The 18,382-nt window shown below is 38.8% G+C and overlaps 1 protein-coding gene across 2 annotated transcripts in view; it reads left to right on the top strand.

Annotated features, from left to right (window-relative positions):
- Positions 1-16,390: 16,390 nt before the first annotated feature.
- glceb (glucuronic acid epimerase b) overlaps positions 16,391-18,382 on the top strand; it is a 52,906-nt gene continuing 50,914 nt past the window's right edge. For both annotated transcript variants that reach the window (XM_040140675.1, XM_040140588.1), the window contains exon 1: positions 16,391-16,565. The gene's annotated coding sequence lies outside the window, so the exon portion shown is untranslated. The remainder of the gene's footprint in view (positions 16,566-18,382) is intronic.

Below are 18,382 nucleotides of genomic sequence, written 5' to 3'. Positions count from 1 at the left end.
CCTACATCTCCATACTGCAGTCACAGCGTGTCAGTGTAGAAACTCGTTTGTCGTGTATTGGACAGAGCTTTGTAAAGCCGGCCGCTGAACAACCTTGTCGGGAAACTTTTTTTTTAGTGCACCTGAAGCTTTCAGCTCAGAGTCAGACTAATAAAATACACAGCATAGAAACTTCAACAGATAAAAACAATCTATATTAAGCCTCAATTTTGAGGTGCCTGTGTAGTCTTCTTTATTCTTCAACTTGACTACAGTTCAGAGGGAAACGTTGTGCTTTTTATTCCACTGCATTGAATTGACAGCTTAGTTACTAGTTACTTTACAGATTAATATGTGACATAAAAAATAGTGCGTGATAATCTTATAAAGCAGGACGCGCTGTTTGTAGATCAAACTACCCGACAGTATATGAAATAGTTTAAATGAGCCCCACCTCGTTCAGCCGCAACAGTAAAATGCTACTTAGACATTAATGCATGCGTAATAATAGTGTATAATAGTAAACCAGGGTCATTTGTCAGAATGCTGTGTACTTTTATTTTTGATACAAAATGTACTGAAAGAACATACAAAGTCAGCAACAGACAATCGTGGTTCTCAGACTGTACATCCTAATAACTTTGGTGATGACCTTTCCTCATTTGTCTCAACAGCCCTGAAATTTGGTACAGACATTAATTTTCTCCACAGGAATAATCAGTACCACTTTCTGATGAGGCATCTTTTATGAAAGAGTTAAAATAGTTTTTTTTTTTTTTTTAATGGTTAATACATCATTTGCTAATCCTGTACAGGAACGTAGAAGAGCTTTTATGTTGCCAAATTGTGGAAAATCCTCCTCCAACACGACACTTTGCTAATCTTTTAGCTCTTTAATTCATTCAACTAACGGACTGGTTGACCACGTGTCTTCTGGAGAAGGTCTGCAGGGCACCTGGACCAAAATCAAGTCCTAAACATCCTATTAACATGTATAACTGCAGAGTTATAATATAGAATTTGACTAGGTGTTGATACGTTTGCAGAACTTGTAATATATGTAGAGAGAATAGTACGGTAAGTGTGAAATTTTTATGGTAAAAGCAGTTTTAATTACATTTTTAAGTTAAGAAATTCCCATTCTGTTGTTTGAATAAAGACCCCTCTGCATCAGTGTGTCCTGTTTAAATCAAATGTTTTGTTAATAACAAGGGTGTTTGTTTCTATTCAGTAACAATGCCGTTATAAATGTTGGTGAACCATTAGTGAGTACATAGGATTTCGCACTTTCTAATAAGTCATCGAGTTTGCAGTTATAAATGTCAGTATGGTATTAACTTGTCTGAAAGACAACTTTTGAGATCAACTACTCGTTACCACTTGACGCATACAGTAGCTGTGGAGTTTTCCGGCTGGAGTCTATACAACTCCCAGGATGAAAAACACAGGATTGTTCGTATAGGTCTTGGTTAACCTGCCAGAATGACAAAACACGTTCTGAGAGATGTTTTATGTGTATTTGCCAGACTGCTAGCCTCATCATGCTGCCTGGAATCAAAGATTATGTTAGGACACACATTAGAGTGGTCTGGCTTAAACTAAGTAACTTATCTTGAATACTGAAACACTACAAAATGCTTCTTTAACCTTATTACGCCTGGACACATAACAGAAATCCACTAATATCTGATTGCTTTGTTTCTAATATCAGTTGACTCACTACTTCCTCTGGTGTCTTATCATGTCAGAAATTGCTTCTGTGAAATCATTTTTAAAAGGGTTTCATAAGCCTGAGGCTCTTTGTTGTCACAGGAGAACAATTCTCGTTCAGACTGTTAACAAAATATGTAGCTCATACAAATCCAAATAACCCCAAATGTATTTAACTCATAAGCTGTTGCTGCTGAGTTACACACATAAACACACACTAAAAGTGTGTGCGCATGCAGTTTCTGTGAGGATATAGTATGTATCTATAATTCTGTTTGAGAAAAATTCTCTGATTTTCTATGCAGGCACTTTCAGACGAAGACGCTCGGCTGCTGGACTTTGATCAAAACAACTTGTTTAAGACAGGATCTTGAGACTTTTATTTTCAGGAAATGCCAGCGAGGCAAGGAATTTCTCGTTCAATCTTGGATCTTTCAAGCAAATTCAGCCCGAGGCATCAGCCACTTCTGTTTTTACCTTTGGCCCTCTGACTTGTGAATGCAGGCTGTTTCAGTGAAATTATCTGTGTTAGAAATGTAGTTTTTTTTTGTGAATTCCCAAACTTTGATGTCTTGCACCTTGGTGTTTAAATCCTGATACACGTGTCTCCTGTGTGGATAGTATAGGTAATATTTATTTACAGTATATGCGTTAGTTAATTAAACAGCAGTGCAGAGAGAGAAGCAATATACCAGATACAATGTACATTTGGCGTCAAGCTGAAGCTTATTTATTTCATGCCAGGCTTAAAATATCAGGCTCAGGTTTAAAACAACTAAATGAATAAGTGGAAAAAACAGATTCAGGATAAATAGAAAACAGAACCAACTGCATGTATTTGTTTCTGTGTGTATGTGTTATATACATGACTGTATGCATTAACATGTAGGCATGAAAGCGTGCATTTATGGGTGTAAGTCTGTATGCATACGTAGGTGTACATGTGTGTGACTGTGCTTTCAATTCAGGTGGCGAGGTGTTTGATAATCGTGAAACCTTTTACTGACAAAGATGACTAACCAAAACTTCTTTTGTGCCGCGGTCAGAGCCAAGCATGAATCAACCCAAAATTAAAAACGAAAAACAAAACCCTGCACACCAGCCACAGCACTGCCAGTTTAAGGTGCCGCTGCCTAATTTTCATGTTGTTTTACCCGAAATCCCCAGAGTACAGCCCAGACACACACACACACACACACACACACACACACACACACACACACACACACGCATGCACCCACACAAATGGAATGTGAAGCCTAAGACCTGTGCCTAATAGACCTTTTTCATAGGAGACATTTTGACACGTCACAGCAGGAAAAGCACTGGTGTAAATAATAAAAATGATGGTCAAATTCCTTTTTGCTGTTTCCATGTTCTGGTATTGTGCATGTGCTGCCACAACTTAGAATCTGTTTAACGATGTTTGTGATTGTCTCCGTATGTGCTTCTGTTAGGTCTTAATATGTTTGTTTTTTACTTTTTGTGTGCTGTGCTCAGGTCTCTCTTGCGAAAGAGATCTTCATCACAATGTGACTGCCTGAATACATAAAGGCTATATGACTTAGTGGGACACTTGAATACAACACAGCCATTGTTCGCGTTATTATTGACACCCTTACTTTCCCGACTATGACGAGTCAAAATGTCTGCTATCAAAAAAAGGTCTATTTTAACCTGACCCTTATCAGTCAGAATGAGTATCCAGTGCCTTTAATCACTTGTCCTGTTTTAAGATTAAAAGGTGTTCTTGAACCTGTTAATCAGGGTCAGAACCCACAAAATGCATGAGTAGCAAATCCTTGTAAGTTAAATCCTCAGTCCCTGACCAGCTGCCAAGGTTGTGTCATAGTGGTGAAGAAGACAAACAAAAAAGTAACATTATTAGTACCAATGTGGATGGCAACAAGTGTAAATGTAGCTGTGTATATGATATCATAGGTGACCGAAAATGGTTAATGGTCTAAAGAAAACATTCCTTCGATTGGGACGTGAAGCGTCCTCCACAAAATAGTGCTGAGGACTTGTTAAAAATGTGCTTGTGAAAGAGTTCGTGCACCACAAGAGGGTGATGTTTGTTAGGAAGAGATGGTATCGACTGGCTATGTAGAGCAGCTTTTTTCAAATGATGGAGATAGGTAATATCTATTGTTAATATTTGGAGGATTGTGGATTAAAAGAGGAAAAGCTACAAATGAATCTGCCAACAAAAAGCCTCATTGTAAAACTAAAGCTCATATGTAAAGATAATGTATTCAAATCTTCAGTTCTGTTTTTATTTCACCTTCAACACCTGCAGTTTTCTTTTGAATATCACAAAGCAACTTCTTTTAAACACAGTTTTTTCACCATGATTCAACAGGGACAATTAAAAAGTGAACACGCTGTTTGAACGGCACACTCATGAAAGGGAAGAGCGGCTGCTGCAGAAGTAATCACCCTCTTCCTTTTCTCCACATGGCATCACTTAATGCCTGTGGTATCCCCCAACTTAAGTGCTCACACACTGCAGATTTTGCATTAACTCTTTGTCATAACGTTGCTTTGTTGTGGGTTGTAATTTACTCCTCTCCCACCAGCAGCTGCCTACAAATTTAAAAATAAAACCTGAACAGGCTTGATAAGACTGAAGGTTTTCCTCTGTCGGAGTTTGGAACAATTTGACAGCTTTCCCGGGCAGCAACCAGATTTTCAGATGCAGAATTCAAGCACGTGGGTTTATACAGTATCTTATGTAAAGTCAAGAGAGCAGCTGCATTGTCTAAACATCATTTCACAGACTTGTACCACATGAAGCACAAGAAATCCTCCTCGTGTCAAAACAATACTGCATCAGGACACGGAAACTGGAAAATAATTCTTTGATGTTTTCAGCGGATTATTGAAAAATCCACACTGTTGGTCTGTCGGTATATAAGAGCTATATTCAAGAACAGAATGTGTGTCCTGGTGAGTTATAGAATAGATAAACTTTAACTAAAAGAGTCATTGAGGATCTGCCCTTGATCTTTTCCATGCTTAAATCTTCCGAGAGCATTACCATCTCACTTGTAAAATTTTCTTATGCACCCTAATAAACTTAATACTATTTGGAGCCCTTGGTTTGGCCCGATGCTGGATGTGTTTTTGCCAACTCGTTAACTGCTCATTGGCATAAAAGTCAATAATGGAAATGCTAATAGATCGATTTAGCTATAAGCGGCAGAGCCTCAAAAACAAAGCAGTATATTGTCCCGACGAGTCAATTCAAATGTTACAGTGCAGTTCACATTTAAACATGCTACCAGTGCTATGAATTTGGGAGAAATGACATATCAGCCCTTTATGAAATTTTACCTTTTTTCTCTGCTACTATTTATCTGCATTGAAAGTCTTTTTCATATACAGTACAATGACTTGCTTTTGAAGTCCTTGTAATCTTTGGATGCAGTTTTTTTTTTTTTCTTTTCGCAGAATTAAACCTGTTAAAGCTACTTACTTTCATTTCTCATAGAATCCAACAATGGATTGGATAAGCATGTTCTACATTGGCGGTCCTGCCGTACACTGAGCAGGAAATCAGCATTTGCAAGTATCTGCTGGTGCAATCAGTGGTTAGTGCCTGTTGACCTGGATAATACGTGTGAGGCTCCAGCTGTGGTTGCTGAAGTGTGTAAAGTGATCTTATTGGGGGGAGTAATGCCCTCGGTGTATCTTGATTTAACTCATTGGTGTCAGTCCATACGTGAGTTGAAATCACTCTCCATGAGAATTAGATCCTTCTTAACAGCCAGGATGTTTCATTATTGCGGTGCTGGGGAGTGCAGAGTTTGTGGTGTGAAGTTTGCTGAGGACATGTGGTACCTTTAAGCTTACACTTAATATTTTAGGACCTACCTTTTATCTATAAAAGGATTAGCTTCTTGTACCCTCTGCAAAATTAAACCACTCTGCATCTGCAAAAAAACAATGGGAGCTGGAACCAAATGAGCACTCGAGACCAACAGCGTCAGTAGGCATTCATTATTCATGTTAATTGATTCTGGCAGTTTGGAGACATTACCTTGTAATGCAACACCCATCCAGGACAGGAAAACGATAAACACACACTAATCTCCTGTAGCATTGCATACTGAACAGACTGCTTCCTGCTCACGGGACTCGTCCTTCTCACGTCAACCTGGAACTGTGAGGAACTGCGTGACTCAGGTTTTATTCTCGATGCTGGATTCTGATTTGTATTGTTAGAGAATCACACTGAAACGCAGTTAAAAAGGACGCAGTTTTTTATGTGAGTTTTTTTTTTTTTTTTTTTACATACCAGTGTACCTACACATGTTTTTTTCATATCTCAAGGACACTGGTCCCATATTTGTATATTTTGTAACGTACTGCAAGGCTACTGGCAGAATTTCTCATGCCTAACACATGTGCAACAGGATGCTGAACACCTTTGATGGTTTTCTCTGGTTCTTTTCCATCTAAATTGCGGGAATTAACTCAGTCCATGTTTTCTCCCACATCCTTTTCATTTAATTACCTGCTGCTGGGCTGACAAGAGGACGGATGAGATGTACACACTTACTTGGTAGATGTGATATGAGAAAAAAGAAGGTCAAATGCATCTTGATATAGATGGCAATGCACTCAGAATCGTGCTGCAATTAAAATTTAATGAGGGCTCTCCATTCTGCTCGGCTAGAACAGTCAGATGTTACTGTGCAGACTCCCCGCTCCTCAGCCTCTCCCGCTTGTGCTTATTGCTTCCAATCACCTACTAGCTTTTTTTTTTTTTTTTACACCGGCATGCAATTTCAAAACAACCCACATGAAATATAATATTCGGGCTACTTTAAAAAGAACTGCTGCTCAGATTCATCTTGATTTCTGGAGATGGTGCTCGTGTTTCATCTGCTAAAATGAGATTTCTTTAAATTATCAATGTGAGATCTAGTTCAGATAACAGAGGAAGATTTTTTTACTGTAGCTGAGACATATGAGGAAGTTAGCAGTATTAATCAGGCAAAAAAAAACATCCTCTCTTGTATTGCGCAGCTCCTGAACAGCTCCTGATACATTCACTTGTGCCTCTGAAATCCTCAATACATAACATATTCTGCTTCATCCCTTTCAAATACATGCCCATCTCTTATCTGTCTACTGTTTGCCTCGGTTCACCTCCCTGAGATTCCTTCAATCTACAGTGTACACATACAGACAGAACACACATATGTGATATATGTCCAATTTACACTCTGTCACTTCATCTGCGTCTCTCTGTCGGCCTGTCTCTCTTTCTCTCTCTCATACACATTCACACAAAACATCCTTGCCTGAGCCTAACCGTATTTCAACACGTCCGGTGACACCTAATTGCATATTTTCCGTGAGCTAATCTGAAACACAGTCCTCATGTTAATTACGAGGTGGAAGAAGATTTGACACAGATCTGATCATCTGTATCCGTATGCTGGAATGAGGCAAAGTGGCTCCGCAGTAGCATCTGAGTCGCGTTTTCATAAAGCAGATTGTTTTTGCAGACTCTGTAGTTATTTGTTTTTAACCATGCCAGCGGCTAGAGAGAAACTGTGGAGACGAATTCAGTAATCATTTTTCTGGAATCAAGAACTTTTGCAATTTGCATGACTTCTCCCATTGTTTATGTTTTTAAAGTCCAGACCTCATTTGCATAATTTCCATTATCCCGTAAGAAGTGGCCCCAGCTTCATGAAGCTGCTCTCTTTTTTCACTTGTACTCATCGGTTCCTACTCTCCTCTTGTAAAGAACAGGTCCGCTCACTTAGTTTTACGGGGAAAGCCGTAGGTGTACTCTTCAAGAGGGAAAATTCCATATTGATCAAAAATTAACAGCTCAAGATTGACACAGTAAAGTTGTTGTCTGTCCTGCAGTGTGTTGTGATTCTATACCCCTCTGAAACCTTTTCATGGGGAGAATCTACAGTGAATGTGATGTGTGGCTATTTTGGTTTTTTTTAGAAGGCAGTGCTTTGTAACGAGCTGTTTCATGGTAATTCCAGGTTATCTCCCTGTGTCAATCATAATCTTAAAAAAAATAAATAAAACTGTCTTTCAAAAAACAAACAAACAAAAAAAAAATTGATTATACTGTATTTGAGTCATGAGAAACCTACAATATCCTGCCAATGGACACACTATTGGAGACCTATTCTCTGGTGGCGTATTTTGACTCCTCCTAACCTCTTGCAGTCTTTTGACTTCTCGACTGTGGGAAGTCAAGGGACAAATTAACCAACTGCCTTCATTTTTTTGGCCCCGAACAAACGATCAAACCTGAGCAATTACCAAACATTGAGTCCGTCTGTCTAAAAGGAATAGTTCGACATTTTTTGGAAATACACCTTTTTGCTTTCTTGCTAAAAGTTTGATGGCAAGATCAATCCCGCTCTGGTAATGTCCATTAAATATGACTGTGGAACAGCATCTTGTTATCATAGCTTAGCATAAAAGAGGAGAAAACAGCTAACCCCGCTCTGTTCCAATGTGAATAAAATAGTCACCTAAGCCAAACTTTTTGCCTTTCCCAAATGTTCCTTCAGTATACGTAATAAAAGAGTTCTCCACCACAGTAGCTTTACATTGTCAATGACTCGTGATAAACAGTTTTAAAAAAAAGTTCAACATCAATGCTGCAGAACCAGAGATACCTTCTTTTTTATTCCACCCACTCTTCTTCCATGTCAAAACCTGGTGCCTACATCACCCACAACGCAACTCGGCCTCTAACAGTTCTGTCTTAGACTCGGGTGTGTCATGCTACTAATGGCTGATGCAGTATAGCTTTGAGTCATTAGTCTCAGTAGCAGAGGTAAGGAGCAGACTACAGAGGTGTGGTAATCTCACTTCTTTCTAACTCCACACACCCAGATTATTTACACCCAACCGATCCAGACTCAAGTGACACCACTTGAGGACATTTGACAGACTATTGTGCAGCTCCCTCTGGAACCAAAAAGGACTTTATACAGCACATGTTCACATATGCAGTACTACTCCCAGAGACCTGCTAACACACTTTGATGCGTAAAATCCATTTTAAAGTTCCCCTTTAAAATGGGATCATGAACAACTGCCCCTCCCCCTCGCTGCAAACAAAAAGTGGTAGAGGTAAAAAGTATGTGCATGTGAATGACTGATTCAAGCAGCTGTGTGTGTGTGTTCGGCTCTGTATACCATGAAAATGAAAGAAAAGTAAATGCAGTTCATAATCCAAGTCGCCAGTGTGTATCGACTGGCCTGTGAGGGAGGATGGGGCCTGGTGACGATAACCAATGGGCTGTGGTTATCTCCCTACCAACCAAATGCACCACCTACCTCAGTGTCCGACGTCTGGCCTTGAGATTATCAGGGGAACTGTGGCTGTTTTAATGTGCAGAACCACCCAGTCGCATCTCTGTTTCTTAAGATTATTATGTATTTTAATTTAGTGCTGAAGCAAGATGACACGTGGTGAGCAGAGTGATCGGCCCCTAAACATGACAGGTAGTCATCACTGAGTCTGGATTGGCACTTAAAACCAGATCACGACAGGTTTCCTGCTCGGTGAAACTGATACAAAATATGCATCCACTGAAAAGTGCACAGAATCAAATTTGTCAAAGCGCTCTTTACCTCAGTGATGGATTAGGAGTGAAAAAGCTGAGCTTTCACTCGGCGGTCAGGAGGAGCTGCCAGCTTCAGCAGTTCTACAACCTCTTAAAAAATGAGCAGCTTTATAGTGATTGCCAAAATAGTATTAAGGCAATAAATTAAAGAAATGAATTGTTGCAAGTGTTTTGACAAAAGCAATATACATATTAGCTTGTCTAACAGTTTAGTCACATTCTTGTTGAATTTTGCATTGACATAAATTTCTGTTAAATGAGTTGCGACTGTGACAGTGTTTTCACTCTTATGATAAACTATTACTTGTCTGAGGTGCTTTCTATTGGTATTTTATTATTGTACTAGTCTATCAAAATGGACATCATATCATAGTTCATTTCAAATTCAGATTATTACATTTTTCTCTATAATCTATAATCTCTGAATCTCTGTTATGGTTAGCTGCACCGGAGATGGCAAGGAATGCTGTGAACTTTCACAACTAGTGGGTTTTTCAACTAATTTAAAGTAAGAGCGGAGGGGGTGAATTTGCATATAAAGATATGAAACTGAGATCGCTCCTGGAATGCTTTGGTTTAAAAAGCCTGTTTTCCTCACTCATCAGCCATCTTTCTTTTCCATTTGCTCACTGGTTAGACAGACCTTTTTTCAGGGAAGGAGGATGGCTTAGAAGATGAACAGATCACTGTTTTCTCTTGGTGTCAGAGTAAAATCAAGTCAAGTCAAGTACAGTAAAGTAAAGTAAAACACACTGGAAGCCATAGGACATGAATATTTTATGACCTTGGTGGAATAGATAGTAGAGGACAGTGGAAGACAAAAGCAATGTTCATAGTGCATTCAGGACAGTCAGATCAATCAAATGTCGGTCGGACTCATCTCCGTGTTGAATCTTAATCTGAGCGTTCTGAGACTCAGCCAGGGGCTCTGAGGAGTTCATCAAGTGGTAAAGTGTCGTTGCTGCAAAGTCACAGTAATGACAATACATGACATATATTGTATAATATAATTCTATAATGAGTGTGATAAGTTGCTCTGCGGACCAGGAGAAATGTAGAGATATTATTCAACTGAAGCTGGGTTTAACAGTCACTTCCCTGCATGGAGTTTTGCTACAATGTCGTGTAAGTGAAAGGGATGACTCACAGATACATTAGGAATTGTCCTTTTCTCACAGACATAATGTCAATATGAACTGCATGGAAGCATGAAGTATAGACAAGCAGTCGGACAAAATGTGACTTGACTTTGGAACGGACTTGTCTGAAGAACGGCTCACTCGAAACATTTTCGAACGTTTTGCATGGACATAGAAGTCTTTATTTTTTATGATTATTTTTATTTTTCAAAACAGGTAACAATGTAATATTCATGATGCCTAGTGCAAATTGTTCCAGTATTATCAAAGGTGAGTTCATGTAATGTTATATGTAGGAAGTTGTATGTTTCACCACTGCAACAGTATTTTTCTTGTGTCTTACAAGTCCATGTGGGCTCGTCACTTGTATGTGAAAATAGTATGAATAACAAACTAACTTTAGTCACATAGATACTGTAGATCACATCCTGCTCAGTCTCTGGGCCCTGTCATGCACTCTTCCAAAAGTAACTAACTCCCAGTAAATACTTTAAGAAAAAAACGGTCTTACCTGTTGTTGATAATTCAATGCACCATCTAGAAGTATTTTAAAATAGGACAGCTTGCAGGCAATTAATTTGTTAAGCCAACTGCATCCAGGACTGTATCAGTTATGTCCCAGGATAGCATGTGTGAAAATTAGCATTTGATTATTTCCCTTTGCTCTCCTTCTTTTTCCATTTTCAACACAAATTTATCAGTCTCAAGCACTAAGAATGTAAATTAGCAGTCTAACTAACAAACTGTTATCAATCTGAATGGTCTCTGTGGGTGTTTGTGTATTTTATGAGGAAGTGAGGCCTATCTTCATTAGTGCAAATTATATTAAACGCAGCACAGCTCAGTCTGGTGCAAAATAAGATGTGGCAAACCATAAGTACGAAGGACACAAATCGCTGAGTGACAGCGCATAGTGTTGGAAAAGAAATGGTTAGACGTTGTCACATTGATATAGCTGTATGCGAGAGAAGTTTATTTTGAATGTCTCCATCCACAGTGAGACCTCCCGCTCTCCCCCTATCTCTGTCCACACAGGGCTGTCAGTCAGTTCATTTCTCTTTTCTTCTTGTGCCTGAGGTTGATATCAGATACAGAAAGCAGCACATTAAAGTGGCGCGCCTACTCTCCTTTTCCAAAAGTTAAAATGAGAAACAGACTTGGAATACAAATAGCCATAGATCAAATGAATGGTAGGGATTTCGAGCGCCTTATCTCACTCCGTCAGTCAGTTTGGAGTTGGCGCCTGTTACAAAGGCCCAGGGAGAGGACTAAGGTCTCAGAGATCCTCCTGGCTATCCCTCTGGCTGCAGTGGAAACGGGTAGCCTACAACTCACACACATATCACGTTAAATTTTGCCTCCAATATTTTATTTTATTTTTGATAGCTTATGTAAAGAATTTCTCTATTTCCTACTCAGTCATTTTGCTGTATTTGCCAATCCTCTGCTGTACTTTTTTTTTTTTTTAAGAAAAGCTGATCCATGAGACTATGGTTTATGCAGCATTTTTCAGAAGGGAATTTGATTTTAAGGAGAGACATTAAAACCCGCTAATCCCTATGTTATGCCACTGTTAGTCTAGAATGATTTTCTGACACTGTATTAAAAGTAGGACTGGTGTTTGAAGTTCTTTTTAAACAGCTTAGTCCACATTTTGAACTTGGAGGAACGTACAGACTTTGAGAGTTTGAGTCACAGAAAACACCCAAAAATCTCTTAAATTGCCTTCATCATCCAGTCATGTAAATTTTAAAAAGAGCCTGTTAATTTCCATAAAATATCAGTTTTGAGGGGTTTGATGGAGAGGGCTGCTACTGCTTGTCAACCAGAGATGTGATTAAGCTCTGAAATGTTCTCTGTTGATTGAGGAACCCTTGTTCAGTCTTAACCAAAAGCAGCTCACACATTCCCTTACTCGTTGTGCCTTCTGCAGTGGAAGAAATGAAGAGAGAAAAATATCTGCTTTGAAATGCCTCTGTTTAATCCCAAATTCAGATTCCTGAGTGTGCACTGTTGCTGGCATAACATCCTCGTTTCAACACTGATTGTGACTAATATTACTCTGCACAAAGGAAATGACTGGATTTGCACGCTGTACGCATGTTGAGTGGAGATATGAGTTTCAATCTGTTATCAGTCATCTCGTTTCGTTTCAACATATAGACATATGGTTCACCTAAATTGCAGTATAATGTCATAAATATACAGTACAGATTCAAATTACCTTTTGCAGGCCGTTTAAATCTGTTCGGTGAAAGCTTTCTTCATTGATTTGGGAACATAATTTCTCATTCTAAAGAATAGTCCAGTGCTTTTGGTGTCCTGTCCCTGTTAGGTAATTCCACTAAGAACTGTAAAAACAAACCAAACCAAAACAAAACAAAACAGAAAAACTCCGGGAACTAATATAGGGTTACCAGACAAGCTGTACATAATCAGTTCACAATGCTTCACACTGAAAATAAAGCTCCACATAACACTGTCCTCCCACAGTCATTTTCACACAATGCTTTTGGAAAAAAATATAGCCAAGGGATTCTTTTTTTTGTAATAGAGGAATATTAACCACTTATAGAGCAACAACATATTTAAAACAATGGAAAATCATGGAAATCATGGAAAGAGAAAATGTAACAGCTTGCAGATATGCCTAAACAGCTCAGTGAACATAATATGATCTGCAGCTCCCTGCTTAATTTTAATGATCATCATATTTTAGTCTACAGCCATTTTGGTCTAAAGCCATACCAGGCACAGCAGCACTTTCAGTTAGATACCAACATGTTCACAATGATGTTTAGCAAGTGCAATGTTTATTGTGTTCACCATCTTAGTGTTAGCATGCTAACATTTCCTAATATGCACCAACTTACAGCTGAGACTGATGGGAACGTCATTAGTTTTACAGGTATCTGCTCATGAACCAATGCATTGGACAAAATAAAGTTTTGAATTGATGGTGGTGTTAAATGAATAGTTATCTTGAGGGGGACACACATTTATGCCAAACCATTTAATAGTTGCCAAGACATTTCACACAAAATCTCGTGGCGGCACTAGATTAAAAGTAAGGAGTTCATCTTCCGAGGACCATGAATGTCTCCTCAAAATTTGGTGCCAATCCACAGAGTAGATGTTGAGATGGTTCTCAAAATAAGTGAAAACTCTGACCTGCTGGTGGCACGAGAGGAAAAATCAAAGTCGTCCTCTGCGGACCACGAATGTCCGTAAAATCCATGGCAAACCAACCAATATCTGTTGAGAAATCTCAGTCTGGGCCAAAGTGGTGGACTAACTGACAGACCAACACTGCCATCCCTAGGGCCATGCAGCTATATGACCAAAAACTCATTGGCATAGTCAACATCTTACCGAAAGTCTGTATAATACCTTAGTGTGACATTAGTTCCTCATAGCTGTGTCAGTGCTTTCTTTTGCAGCACACGTAGCACACGGATACAAGAAACCTTGATTCCCTCAAAGTTCACATGCATCTTTACCATCAAACTATTCCAAATAAAACAAAAACAGGCTGTTTTGAGTCTGTGCCCGTTGGGTTTTAATGAGGAATTCTATGGCTTCTGTAACAGCATTACTGCCAGTCAACTGTGGGGGTATGAGATACACTCAGAGAAAGTGGGAGAGTACTTACACAGTTTTTTCAAAGGCGAGATGTTGAATTCTTGCATCATGCACATACTTCACCCTGAGATCAGTGTGCCTGTGATGATGTCATCCTCCTTTACTCTTTCTCATGGCGTACTAAAAGACTTGGCATCAGCATATGAAAGGCGAATATCTCATTTAAGTCTTTTCTGAAATGCCCTCATGCAGCCTGATGCAAAAGACATTAGAGCGCAAAGAAGGATTGAAATTGCACTTTATGTAACACATTTGAACATTTCGACAATGTTTCCTCATTCCAGTCACAACTACTCAGCACACTCTACCTTAATCATTTGTAATAGCGTGGTACAGGTGCATTTATGCATTAGTTTGACTGCAGTTTCCGGTGGCCCTCAGTGTATTTACATCCAGTGCCAAGAACAAATTTACAGGGAGATACACAAACACATATGGCTAAAACAAGGAGAAGAAAAACTAAACAAATATAGGCGAGCATATAGTCTTTGGAAGGAGGAAACAAGACACTTCTGTGTGGGAGCCCAAACAGAAGTGTGAAAAACTCCGCACGGAAACGTTTCACCAAGTTAAGGATAATGAATTAAAGGGATGAACACTAGGGGATGGGATGAAATACACTGCAGGACAAGAATCAAAACCATACATCATCCGGGGGGCACGGTGAATGTTGGAAGCCAGGATCAGTCACAGTATACTACACTGCTTTTTTTTTTTTTAAAATGGTAATTTTGAAAAGGAAAAGTGACTGTTATGTTCACTACGTTGATCAAAGCTGCTCCCGATTGTTTCCTACCAAACCAAAAGAGAAGCAATGCTGCAACTTGGCAGAATTGTTTTGGTGAAGGGCCTAAAGATCTTCAACAGGTCCTGCGACAGGTATCTCTTCCCATCGCAGGATTTACAATTATGCAGCGTGATGCCATAAGCAACCTTGGCTTATCACCAAAGGTAGACACTTCCCTACTACACCAGAATCCAGATTTACACGTTGAGTCTTTTCAGCTGGGGAGATACAATGAGCGAGGCTTGGCCTGAACAAAGTGGTGAATAATGCATTAAAGTGAGAGACAGAAGTGAGATGTAAGGCAATACATGAATTAATGGTGTGTAAATCATATGATGCCCCCTGAGGTGCCTTAAGGAAATGAATGACTGGATTACAAAAAAGGAATGTTTTGATTAACTAATTAAACATTAGTTTTTGGACGCTTCATTCATTTTTAGTCTTTTTTAGAAGTCATGAAATTAATGTATCACTTAGCATCCTCATTAATCTCTATATGCCAGCCGATGCTATATTACGTGTTTTTGCTCTTACAGTCTGTTCATACAATCCATGTGATTGTCCAGAGAATAAGTAAGTGTAAGCCTGACGCAAGGTTAGGGGGATTTAAGTACATGAAACAACATTTCATGCACATGAACTGATATATTTCTCCTTTTCCTCCTTTCTGTAATTTGTCAAACACATTTCTGCAGACTGGCTCAGCAAGAGGTTCCAACAGTAAACACTGACATTGGGAGGTCTTCTTTCAGATTTTTTATTGCTCCTAGAATAAACATTTAATATGTACATGATTTGGTTATTATGATCTTGACAAAGACATTGATGCTTTTGTATGATATTTACAAATGAGGTTTTACTCTTATTACAGTTACGTTGACTGTACTCAACGTAACTGTCATGCACTCCGGTACTCCGGTCTTTAATTTATTGGTTATCTTACTTTTTTTATACTTCTTTTTACTTCTTGTTACCTTTTAAGGTTTATTTGTTGTTTTATGTATTCATTTGTCTTTTTTGCAAGATAGAACAAGAACAGACAGTTGTTACACTATCATGATAACAGCAGTCAGGCAGTACTGTAGAACATAAATCTTGGCACAACAATTATTTCTAAATAATTGTATTTCTTATTATCCTTGATAAAAAATATCAAATATACATTGAAAATAATACAATTTTTAAGTCTTTTTTATGATGTAGACATTATGATGTAAATTTTCTGCAAGCGGAATATGATTGTACACAAAAGACGCAATGTCTTGCTACCTTTATTCTAACATGATACAACGTTTTGCTCTGTTTACTTTGCTTTGTTTTGTTGTGTCTCGTTTTGCTTTATTTTACTTTGTTTTATTTTATTTGATTTTATTCGCACAGAGCACAATCTCTCCTCAGCGTTCTTCACAAAGCTCCAGCCAGCTAATTTGATTGGTTCATGGATATCTCGGCGCTCTCGCACTATCTCGCGATACTGAGGATCCTTCCCAGTCAAAAGCGGATCCCGAGCTGCACTCAGTCGCCGTTGTGGCTGAGAGGCAGCGCAGTCAGTCAGTCTCTTTGGTTGAACCGTGAGTCAGCCCGAGGTAAAACAGGACTCTTTTGAACTAAATGACCAACCGAAAACAATTACTACTGGCGTCCCTGAACAAATTCCTGCTCTGCACGACACCTTCAATCCTCCAGGTAAGATTGCTAACGTTACGTCTAGTTGTCTCCGTCTGTCCAGACACTCATATGCAGTGCTAGCTGATATTTTCACAGTTCACTTTCTCATCTGCAAAGAAACATTTTAATGTTTCCGTGTTAGTCTCCTCTTCTGTCACATCTTAACCTTGCGAAACACTTAACCGCTAAATCTTTAATTCAACCTTCAGCTTGTCGGCTTGTCTTAACGGAACCAGAGGGGGAGTGCAGGAACTTGGAATCTCACTGTTGACTGTCTCTGAAATGCATACCCATGTTAGCTTGAAGGCTAACGATACATCTGCTTAGTATAAAGTAGCTTTTGGCTGGCTCACTAGCTAGCTGACTATGTCGCCTGGCACTTCAACACAAATATATTTTACATTATTTTCCTGTTGGAGAGGTTGTGAATAGGTGGCTACGCGAGGAAGCCATGGCATGCTGCTTCTTCTTTTTTTTTTTTCTTTTTTTTGTTTTTGACAAACTGACAAACTTAACTTGTGCCGCTGGTCATTTTTGGTTTTAACGGCAATTTTGTTGTTGGTTTCTACTAAAGATGTGTTTTCAACGCAGACCGTTGCAAAAGAATAGCTACAGACTGTGCAAAAGTTTTTGACACTAAAAGTAAAGTGAGGCGGATGCTTTCAACTATAATGCAATTAATAATTTTTTATTCAAAAAGTGAAGTAAACAGAACTGACCTGAATCAAATAAAAGTATTCAGTCAATATTTGATGTGACCACAGCACCAGCTCTCCTCGGTACACTTGCACACAATTTTTCATGGTATTTGGCAGATAGGTTGTTCCAAGCATTTTGGAGAACTTGCCACAGTTCTTCTTTGGTTTTGGGCTGTCTCAGTTTCTTATGTCTCCATGTAACTCCAGATGGGATGTTGCACGACTCCTTGTTCTTCGTGTCGCTGCAGATAGTTGCTTATGACTCTGGCTGTATGTTTGGGAATATTGTCGTGCCGCAGAATGACCTTTAGGACCGATTTAATGGCCTCCCTGATTTAAAAGAATCTAAACATCTAATTTGCTTAACCTTTGCACAGCATTGTCCTTTTTTAATATCAAGTTTACTCCGGTCCTCCTCTTGTCTAACAACAGATAATGTCTTTTTAATGTGCAGTTACATTTCCATCCGCAAAGCTTTGTTTCCCCAACATACAATTTCTCCACCTACAAGCGGCACACATCCTGTTATTATAGACTGAAGGTAAAAGACCACTTACTGTATGTGCAATTGTGCTTCTGGGAACACAGTAATCAAAGATGCAATACAACTAACTTAACTTTTTAGTAGTCAATACTATCCTTAACTGCACATCTTAAATTGTCTGTCCAAACCAGTTCTTTACCCTCTCTGTTCCGGTAACTACACAGCTGTTAATGGTGTGCATTATTAAGGATCTTCTTTAGTTGGCATTAGGCAATTTGGAGGGTACTGACATGTGTCCATATCCTTCTAAATTTTCAACAAAAAAGATAAGATAGACCTGTATTCATGCTGCTGGAAGTTTTTGTGCCTATGAGCTAAATATACACAATGAAGTTAAGGTATACATAGTATAAGAGCTAGATCGATAAATTAGCCAGGCCAGTATATGAACTGATAGTAGCTTATCATATATCTTAGTCACAATTCTCCAATAACCAAATTTAAGGGATCTTATCAAAAATGTTTCATGTCTTGGGCATAGGTTAAAAAAAGAATATCGCCTGATTTTATAAACTCACATTGAAAATAAACCTCAAATTTCTAGTATCGATCAGGCCTTTTCAGATATACTAAAATCAAATAAGATATTACAA

Source organism: Xiphias gladius, chromosome 1 (assembly GCF_016859285.1).
Source record: "Xiphias gladius isolate SHS-SW01 ecotype Sanya breed wild chromosome 1, ASM1685928v1, whole genome shotgun sequence".
Lineage (NCBI taxonomy): Eukaryota > Metazoa > Chordata > Actinopteri > Istiophoriformes > Xiphiidae > Xiphias > Xiphias gladius.
This window is presented reverse-complemented; position numbering and strand designations above follow the sequence as displayed.